At 32.0% G+C, this 9,821-nt stretch overlaps 1 long non-coding RNA gene across 1 annotated transcript; it reads left to right on the top strand.

Moving 5' to 3' along the window:
- The first annotated feature begins 10 nt into the window (after positions 1 to 10).
- LOC124895884 lies at positions 11 to 2,308 on the top strand. The gene is made up of 3 exons (XR_007051969.1): positions 11 to 1,384; positions 1,801 to 1,855; positions 1,943 to 2,308. It is a non-coding gene; the product is annotated as an uncharacterized LOC124895884 (long non-coding RNA).
- The last annotated feature ends 7,513 nt before the right edge of the window (positions 2,309 to 9,821 follow it).

Below are 9,821 nucleotides of genomic sequence, written 5' to 3'. Positions count from 1 at the left end.
AAACATTATAGAGGTCGTCTTGGAGACAACTCAAGATATAATTCCTATGGCGAGTCCCAACTGGACTCCATCGCCTCTGCATTTCCTCGGGACCAAAATCATCCTTACTCAAGTCAAAAATCTCCATCAAAGTCTGTCCAGAGGCAGGTATACACTGATATATGACATATATACGAGGTTTACAGGTCAAAGGTGGCTGGCCTAAGACAATATATAACATATTATAAAGCTGGGTACAAGCATATGAGGTTTTATATGCTGATATACAGCGTATATACGTGGAAAACGCAGAGAAATACGTCTGATATACATATGGTATACACTTCAGAAAATGGACTCAAGGTCCATAATCCAAAGTCCATAAAGAATGGGCTGCTTTGTTGATGGGCCAATTAAGGGCCCAATTCCAATTCTTGTTTATTTTTGTAGCTTGTATTGTTTATTTGTGTTAACTAACATTTTAATCAATTAACCTAAACAAATCCCCTAAAAGTGTTGTCATTTTATTTTATCTTACTTTTCTTTTACTTAACTCATAATTTCTTCACCTAATTTATATCGTCTAAAACGGTTTAAATTGGCTCCTTCAATTTTTTCCTTAAAACAAGTCTTTTAAAGATTAAGTATTTTTTTTGTTTTGTTCATATAATTAATTCTTTATTTTATGAAAAAATTACCTAATAGAACAACTTTACTTACAAAACTTCTAAAAATCTCCCACTTTAAAAATATTACAAAAATCTCAACATTTACCACTTTTAGGTAAAGTTGAGATACATGCTTAAATCCCTCAATATCGGCCACCTACTTTACCAATTTTACACCGTTTTTCTTCCCAATTCTTCGCCAATATTTCAGCGATGGTTTCAACCATTTTCTTCCTCTATTTCAAACTTTTAATTTAAGGTAATTTTCCCCCTAAAAATTATATTCAATTTATTGTAGTCTTATTTGAACAATATTTCTACAAAAATAATTTTTTTGCACTGATTTTTACAAACTGATTTTCGGCTATTTTTTTAATAAAATCTTTGATTATTGGTGTTTTTCGTCTAAATTTTTTTCAATTAACATCATGAATAGAGATTTGAAACCGTTTTTCAGTCTTGGAGTCTCTCAATTAGATAATAGCAAACAATATAAAGAAGTTGTAAATTTCATTTCCGATAGTTTTGACTACGAATCTTATGATTTTAATGAAAATAAATCAAAGCATCGAAAGGATCCTCATACTATGAAGAAATTGCGGGAAAAGAAGGCCAAGAAGGATAAGAAAAAAAAAGCTTTTGTTTCTAAGAAAAATGGATCTAACAGTGCCGAAGTCGAAGTTCCTGCTGAGAGAAGAAGAGTGCTTGAAGTTATTTCAAGAGTTGAGCTTTCACAGGTATTTGCATGCTCAGATTTGGAAAATAATTGATCGTGATGCATATTTATACATGAATGATACGTTTTTTCATTTCTTGTATATTTGATTCTTTTTTTTTTTTTTTATGTATGTATCTAATGTTTTGTAAGTATTATTCAAATTAACTCAACAATAGATACATGTTTACAAGCTTATAGATATATTTTCTCTTATCTTGTATAACTGCTTCATTGTTTATGAATTGTATGTATCTCGTATTGTTTAACATTTATTGGTTTAAGCATATCAATAGATACATGTATTTCAACCAAGATACATATTTGTATTATCTTGTATCTATAATATTATGTTCATACAGTTTTTCTATATATTGTTCTGTGTTATTGTAGAGTTATTGCATCTAATGTTAATTTTTTAAATCGATGTTTTCTTAGGATCCATTCCGAGTAGAATATACTACCGGATAGCACAACAAGATAGTGGAAGTTTGTAAGTATTACATTACCTTTTTCATTGTTTTCATTATCTTATACAAGTATATATGTATTTTTAATTCAATTAGTAATCGCTACGTAGGGATTGTGGTGTATTTGTAGCTGTCTATGCCGAGTACCTGAGCGAGGGATTAGGCATTTCCTCATCGGGTATTGATGCTCAATACCATCGCATAAGATATGCCACTCTTTTGTACAAGTATAACTCTGTAAAGACGGAGAAAGGATACTTTAGTGAGAATGACGATCCACCAAGGCCAAGGAGCAGCTTCACACCAAAAGAAAAAGTTTGCGCTTTGCATATTGAGTAGTTGTTTACTTGTTGGCTAGTTGACGGTTATATAGTTTGATGATGTTAGTACATGTTGTTAGTGTTTTTTTTAGATGTTTTTCAATATCATGGATTCTACCTTATCATCAATAATTGCCATATAGCTATTCCAGATTATGATATATTATTATTTTGTTGTACGTTTTTGTTACACTTTACAAAGTCATCATATTTAACATTTTTTGTTACATTGTATTAGATAAATATTTATAACTATAAAGTTTATTGAAATATATATAACTATGTCCAGTAATGAAAGTAACTAACACAACATTACATTATGCAACATAACGATACATCGTATAGTTAAATCTCATATTCAATCATAACATAATTTTCTTTTTCTTAATTTTTTTTTTCTTTGCAAGACATTTTTTCTAGAAATTGAACGACAACTTCCAGCTGAACATAATTGTTCATACGCTTCATACTGTTCACAAAATATATTTTTCAATAGATACAAACTTTTTACGATTGTATCAATTGTTAATTACGTAACGATAGTCTTGTGCAATATGTAAGCAACATATCAATGAACGTTCAGATAAATCTTTTTATATCATTTAGTTACTTTGAATTAAATATTGAATTCACAAATACATAAGAAATTCATTAAGCTTCTTAATGTGAACATTTTTTATTTTTCATTAGATACATTTTTTATTTTTATATGTATCTAATGCTTTGTAATTATTAGTCAAATTAATACAACAATAGATACATGTTTAAAAGCTTAAAGATACATTTTCTCTTATCTTGGATCATTGCTTCACTGTTTATGAATTATATATATCTCGTATTGTTTAACATTTATTGATTTAAGCATTTCAATAGATACTTGTATTTCAACCAAGATACATATTTGTGTTATCTTGTATCTATAATATTATGTTCATACAATTTTTTTATATATTATTCTGTGTTATATTTTTGGCTTAAACATGAAAACAACTTTGTATTTTTGGCTAAATTCAATCAACAAGAGATACATATTTTTGTTTATCAGAACGTTTGGCTTTAAAATTGAAACAATACTGAATTGCACAATTTGACAGACTATAATCCAATAAATTTAAAACGAGTAATTTGATAACTTAAAACTAGTAATTTGACCCACATACTTAAAACTTAAAATTCTAAAAAAAGGAACTTAAAATTCAGATTATAAACGAGTTGACAAACAAATCATGAGTACATCTCTTGATTATAATCTGGCTTTTTAGTTTGTATTCATGATGGATGAATTGCATACATTATGACATCCGACAGTGAAACAACTGGTGAGGAAAAATCTTCATCGACTTTTCTTGAGATAGCGTTTGAGATCGCCATTGGTACTTCTTCGACTACGACCATCAATCTTGTATTCTACGTGCTTGACATTAGACAGCCAAACACCAAAATGTACTAATAAGACACGATATTTATTATTACAAATCGTCCAAAAAAAGACAAACAACAACAAATAACAGAGAAGAAGGGATAACGAATTGAGATCGACATTGGTACATCTCCGACTACAATCATCAATCTTGTATTCTTCATGCTTGACATCAGATAGCCAAACACCGAAATGTACTAATAAGACGCGATATTCATTATTACGAATCATCAAAAAAAGAAGAACAACAATAAATGACAGAGAAGAAGGGATAACAAATTCTTTTTCAAAAATAATGAATTTCCTTCCTTTTGAATGAACCCATTAAAACTATTTATGACTTTCTGGGGATTTTTGAACTAATGAAAAGTGATTTACTCCTCAATTATGAAGATTTATGTTATTTGTCTTTTTTAACGCATATTAGTTATTATTGTGGGATAACAAACAAATTTCCTTATATTGTGGGATATTATTCTGTTTAAACAATAATTACTTTGAGTAATTGTTATATTAATGCTATTTAGGCCGTTACATCCCATAAATCATGCTAATCCGTTTAATTATTTCTTGTATCTATAGGACGTATCTAATACATGTTATCTGTGTCTTCAAATCATAAAAGTTGAGATTTTATGAAATTTTGAAAATAGTTGAGATTTTTGGTAAATATTGGTAAACATGTCGCTATATATGTAATTTTTTCTTATTTTATATTGAAGAAATTTCTCAAAAATCTAAGAAACTAATTTATTTTGAAAATCAACTCTTTTTTTTTCAAAAATTAGCGAAGCACTTTTAATTAAATACTCTCTAATTAATATTTTATCTCTACATAATAGGCTTTTTCTATAATAATAAATGATAAGAAAAAAATTTCATAATCTTTTCTTCCTCCATGAAAGCAAAATCATTTTCCTCTTAAATTCAAAAAACTGCAACTTAACTTAATTCAAGTGGAATGTTTCTCCTTAGAATAAATAAACGTCATTTTAAACGTTAAATAAATAACTTTTATATTTTCTATGAAATCAAGTCTTTGCAAAATATTAGCCACTTCTAATTAGTCAAGTTAGTTCTTTTTGATAAACCATTTTAAATGGACGCTGCTAAGTGCCTTAAAAACCTTCTTAGGGCATTAATTGAAACCTTACCCAGTTTATCTAGTTTTAAAGGTTTATTTCTGTTTTTGAAACTTTAAAATTCTTTTTAATTTTTTATTTATTTTTCTATAAAAATCAAGTGGCGACTTCATGAATTTCTTAAAATTATTTTGAAATTTCCTTAATTCTTTTGAAATAGTTTTAGGAAGTTCAAAACAATTTTCTTGCCAAATGAAATCCGAAAAGGATAAAACAGAATTGGCGATTCCACTGGAAAATTATTTAGGTTCTAACCAAAAAGAATTTCCTAACTTATTGTGGCTAATTATTATGTGTTTATTTGTTTAAATTTCATATAAACTGTCATTACGTCCATATTTCTTCCATTTTGAAAAATTGACACAGTTACACGTACACGTGAGGTGTGTTTCGCACCCGCAAACTTCTTTCAAATTCCAAATTCTAGGACAGTTGGCGTATGTGTGGTGTGTTCGGATCTTTTTCTGTGTGACCACATAGCCTTTTCACTCGAGTTGTCCACTCGAGAGCCTTGTGTCTAGTAAGCCAAATTTTAGAAAAACTTAAGATAAAGCTTCCATGAATAGAGGCCATGCATGCATAAGCCTTAAGTGGTTTGACCCGTGGTGTCGTTTCATAAATTTAGGAAATACCCTCATGTCAAAAGGGTTCACGACCCAATGAGGATCCTCATATTATGCGCAGAGATAGTGATAAATTGATCCAAGTCAAAATTTGACCAAATTGAGTTTGAAAAATTCTAAACTCAAGTAATGTCATCAATTAAAGATTATCAAAATCTCAATCGATATTTGACGTTTAGGCTCACCCTTGGCTCAAAAGAATCACCCAATTAGGACACACTATTTATTATTCTCTTTGTTGTGTGATATAATTATCTTATGCGTAATAACTGTTTATGTGCTAAAGTGTTTTATTGTTTTATTTTGTCTATGTTTGCTTGATCTGTGTGTTTAAAGAACATACATTTAGCTTGAAATAGAACTAGTCTATTATTCCTATTTCAAAGTCTTAGAGCGGTAATAGGCCATATAAGACTCATAATTTGAATCTTCCAAAAATACCTTTAGAAGTTCGTTGATAAAATTCCTTCCAATTTACCCAAATTTGTTCAGAATTTCATTAGCTTATTATCCAATTCACATTGATCATGTTACCCTTACAATTCGCTTTTCCCGTATTCGATTATAGTCAAAACTATCCAGACATTCTATTAATAAAAAGACTATGTTGTCTTTAAAGATTTTCTAATAAGCCTCTTAGTATGTTTATTCAAACCACTTAGTTCATCTTGTTCTAAGTTCTATTTTTCCCATCAAATTCAAGATACGTCAAATTATCAAAGTTTTGATCATTCGGTCACTTTCTCAAGTGTCTTATCCTCCAAGTTTTGGACTTAGTCTGTTTCAAACCAAATATATGTCATTTATTTCATATATTGCTTTGGTTAATCATTACGATCATGAATTAACTTTTTACCTTTTGAGTATTTTTCTTTCGTTTTAGAGAAAGGCTGATTTGTGTTGGTAGTCAAATTTGCTCGCTTCACAAAGGCAAAGCTAATCACTGGAAGAACATCAGTATTTTACATGGTCTAAGATCAAGAAAGCAGCTATAGATTCATCAATTCTTGCTTGGGATAAAAGAAGGACTCGTTCAACTATGGATCCTAGTCTGATCAGCACGAATACCACATCTAAGTCAGTTCCCATCTTCTCTGTGGCAATGGACCTAAATGCCTCGATAGGAAGGGAAATAACCCAGAGCTTGTTGCTAGTTTGGAGCAAAAAATTATCGAGCTAAGGCTCATGGTGATGCAAAGTAGGAAACCTTCCCAGACTCCTCCAAATGTGACTCTGTCTCTTGATGCTCGACAAAAGGGACCAATGTTTCCAACATTAGGGAGTTGATCAGGAAGGTCATTTTGCTCATGTTTCTCAGAATGCCCCTTTTGGGTATACATTTGATTTTCCAAAGGTTCAGAACATACCCTTGGCACACCATGCTCCGCAGTGTACACCTATGCTACCGCCCCATCGGTAATACAAATGCAAGGTTTTACCGCTTAGATGCTAATCATTATGTTAAAGCAGAGAATGATCCAAAAATGTACACTGATGAGAGTGAATAGAAAACACAAGGCCTTGGAAGATGCAATCAGAAGCCTTTGTGGGTTTAGAAATAATCAAAGTATGAAGAGTTGTGTGCATTTTCCTAGATCGAGTTGCCTCCTAGTTATAAAATCCCAAAGTTTGAAAAGTTTGATGGGTCCGAAAATCCTTTCTTTCACTTGAAAACTTATTGTGAAAAGTTGATTGGTGTGGGAAAGAATGAAGGAATATGGTTCAAGTTATTTAGTCAAAGTTTGAGTAAAAAGGCTCTAGAATAGTATGCCAAGCAAGATATGACTAAGTGGCGCACTTGGAATGACCTGACAAATGCTTTTGTGGATAATTACAAGTTTCATGTCGATATTATTCCTGACAGGATCTCTATCACAAAGCTAAGACATAGATGAAATAAGAATTTTTGTGAATATGCCATATGCTAGAGAGAAAAAGCGACCAGGGTACATCCATCTATAGAAGAAGCTGAAATGATCAGTTACTTCATCTATGCACTAAATCCAGAATATTTTGATTGTGTGGCAACAATAGCTCGAAAAAAAGTTATTAAAATTTTCAAGACTGGAGAAATAATTGAGAATGGCCTCAAGATAGGAAGGATAATAAATTTGACAGAACTTTAATCCACTCACAAGGGCTTTCAAACTGGCTCTTTCAAAAATGGAAAGAAAAAAAAAAGAAAGTAATGGGAGTGATGACTCAAGAGAAATCTTTTAACTACAAGTAACCTTCTCTATACCAACCCAATGCTCGATATGATCCTTACCCAGTCTTCAGTGTACAAGCGACATATCATGCTCAACCTCCACCACAAAACTATTAAAATAATGCTTCCCATGCTAATTATGAAAGGAAGCCTCCAATAATTTTCACGCCATTAGCAGAATCTCTTACTCAGCTTTTTGAAAGGTTGAAAGACGCAAAACTACTTCATCCAATAGAAGCAAAGCCTGTGAACACTTCTACTAATTGGTAAAATCTAAACAAGCTATGTGTTTACCATTCTGGAGTTGTTGGACATGATACAGAGAAATGTATCACTCTCAAGCACAAAATTCAAGATTTGATTGATAACAAGGTGATAATGCTTGAAGAATCTCTAGCTAATGTTAACAACAATTCATTGTTCAATCATAAGAAATAGTTATTGGAATCATCAATCAGAAGAAGCATGAATTTTTCTCAAAAGGCATACTTTTGGTGTCCTTATATCCTGCATTTGAAAGTTTTTCTTTTCTTTTTTTTGTAATCGTACTTTCTCATTTTATTTTCTTTTAATTGCATTCTATCTCTATGTTTCCTTGTAATCACACTTTATGTTTTGATTTTTCTGTAATTGCACCCTTTAGTTATAAAGAACTACATTCGACCTGATTTACCTTATGAAATACGTAGGTGGTCTGTATTGGCTTTGGTTACATTATCAAAAATATCAAATATCCCTTTAATTGTACAAATTACGTTAGACCCAAATTCCCAAAAAGGGATACTATAACGCCCCAAATTCTGAACGCCGGATGCTACACGGTGCTTCTGATCTCGAAGGACCACAAGCTAACCCTTTCTGGTACTTATAACTGAGCACTGCATAATATACTTTAAAAAATGCAGAAAATGACTGGCGAAAGCATGCCATAAGGTTCAAAAACTAAAATACAACTGAATATAATATCAAAAATACTAAAGCAACTGTCTGAACATCTAGTCTGAAAGCCTCTAAATTGATTGAACTGCGGAGTTGATGGGACAATTCCCCAACTAACTTCGTCTACTAAAATACTGAATCTAGAGATATAATGAACTAATAGAACATCCTTGAATGATGAGGACTTAGTGCTAAGTCTACAGCTGCAGGCTGAATCTAAACTTCTAAGGGTGCTCTGGATCTCGTGCTTCTGAACCTATGGTATAAAACATCATAGCACAGAAAAATATGCGTCAGTATGTAAGAATGTACTGGTATGCAAGATGGGGTAAGGCTAAATGCAGGGGCTCATATGCATGAACTATAACTGACTGGATAACATGAGACTACTGAATGAGGATATATGCAAAAATGCACAAACTATAACTAAAATCGTAGTAACACTGAATACTGAATTCTAATAACTGGGTTTACTGATAACTACTATCTGAGTTTACTGATACTGAATTCTGATAACTAAGTCTACAAATACTGAATTCTGATAACTAAGTTTACCAATACTGAAATCTGAGATCAAGCCTATCTAGTGGGTGATTCTTGAATCTGCTGATACTGATACTTATTGACTAAATTTGAGATCAAGCCTAACTCACGGGTGATCTCTGAATATACTGATAATGAATATGATTTACTGAAAATGAGATCAAGCCTATATAACGGGTGATCTCTGAATCTCTGGAACTATCTAAGTTCTTTACTAAGCTGATTGACTGTATCTGACAGTCCTGATATCTGTATAGCTGAACTGAGTTCTATTATGAGACTGAATCTAAAATTGAGACTATGGGAAGTAATCATCTAATCGACATGCCCTAAATTTGAACTAGTGGGGTCTAACCTGTAACCCCAGCTGAAAGGGTGTCAGTACCATGCCATGGGTAAAGATACTTCTATGGTCAAGCCTGTCTAACGGGTAATCCTAAGTAAGAAGTCAAGCCTAATCTAACGGGTCGATTCTAGGAGGTAGTCAAGCCTTAATCTAATGGGTGACTCCTCATTCTGCGCTGGCTATACAGTTCTGGAGTACGAGGACTACTACTAACGACTCTGCCTAACCAACGGGGAAGCCGTCATCCCTGCCTGTGATGAATCCTATTCCCAACTGAATAGACTCTTAACTGATTTTTAGACTGTACTGGACTGAACTGAATCTCTTGAGGTCTAAACCGCATACTGAGCTGGAATAGACTGCTACTGAGATTACTGAGTCTTTCTAAGTTCTGTAACTGACTGAGTTCTACAAATCATGGCACGACTGAGATTATCTTGAAAACTA

This window comes from Capsicum annuum, chromosome 2, assembly GCF_002878395.1.
Source record: "Capsicum annuum cultivar UCD-10X-F1 chromosome 2, UCD10Xv1.1, whole genome shotgun sequence".
Classification (NCBI taxonomy): domain Eukaryota; kingdom Viridiplantae; phylum Streptophyta; class Magnoliopsida; order Solanales; family Solanaceae; genus Capsicum; species Capsicum annuum.
This window is presented reverse-complemented; position numbering and strand designations above follow the sequence as displayed.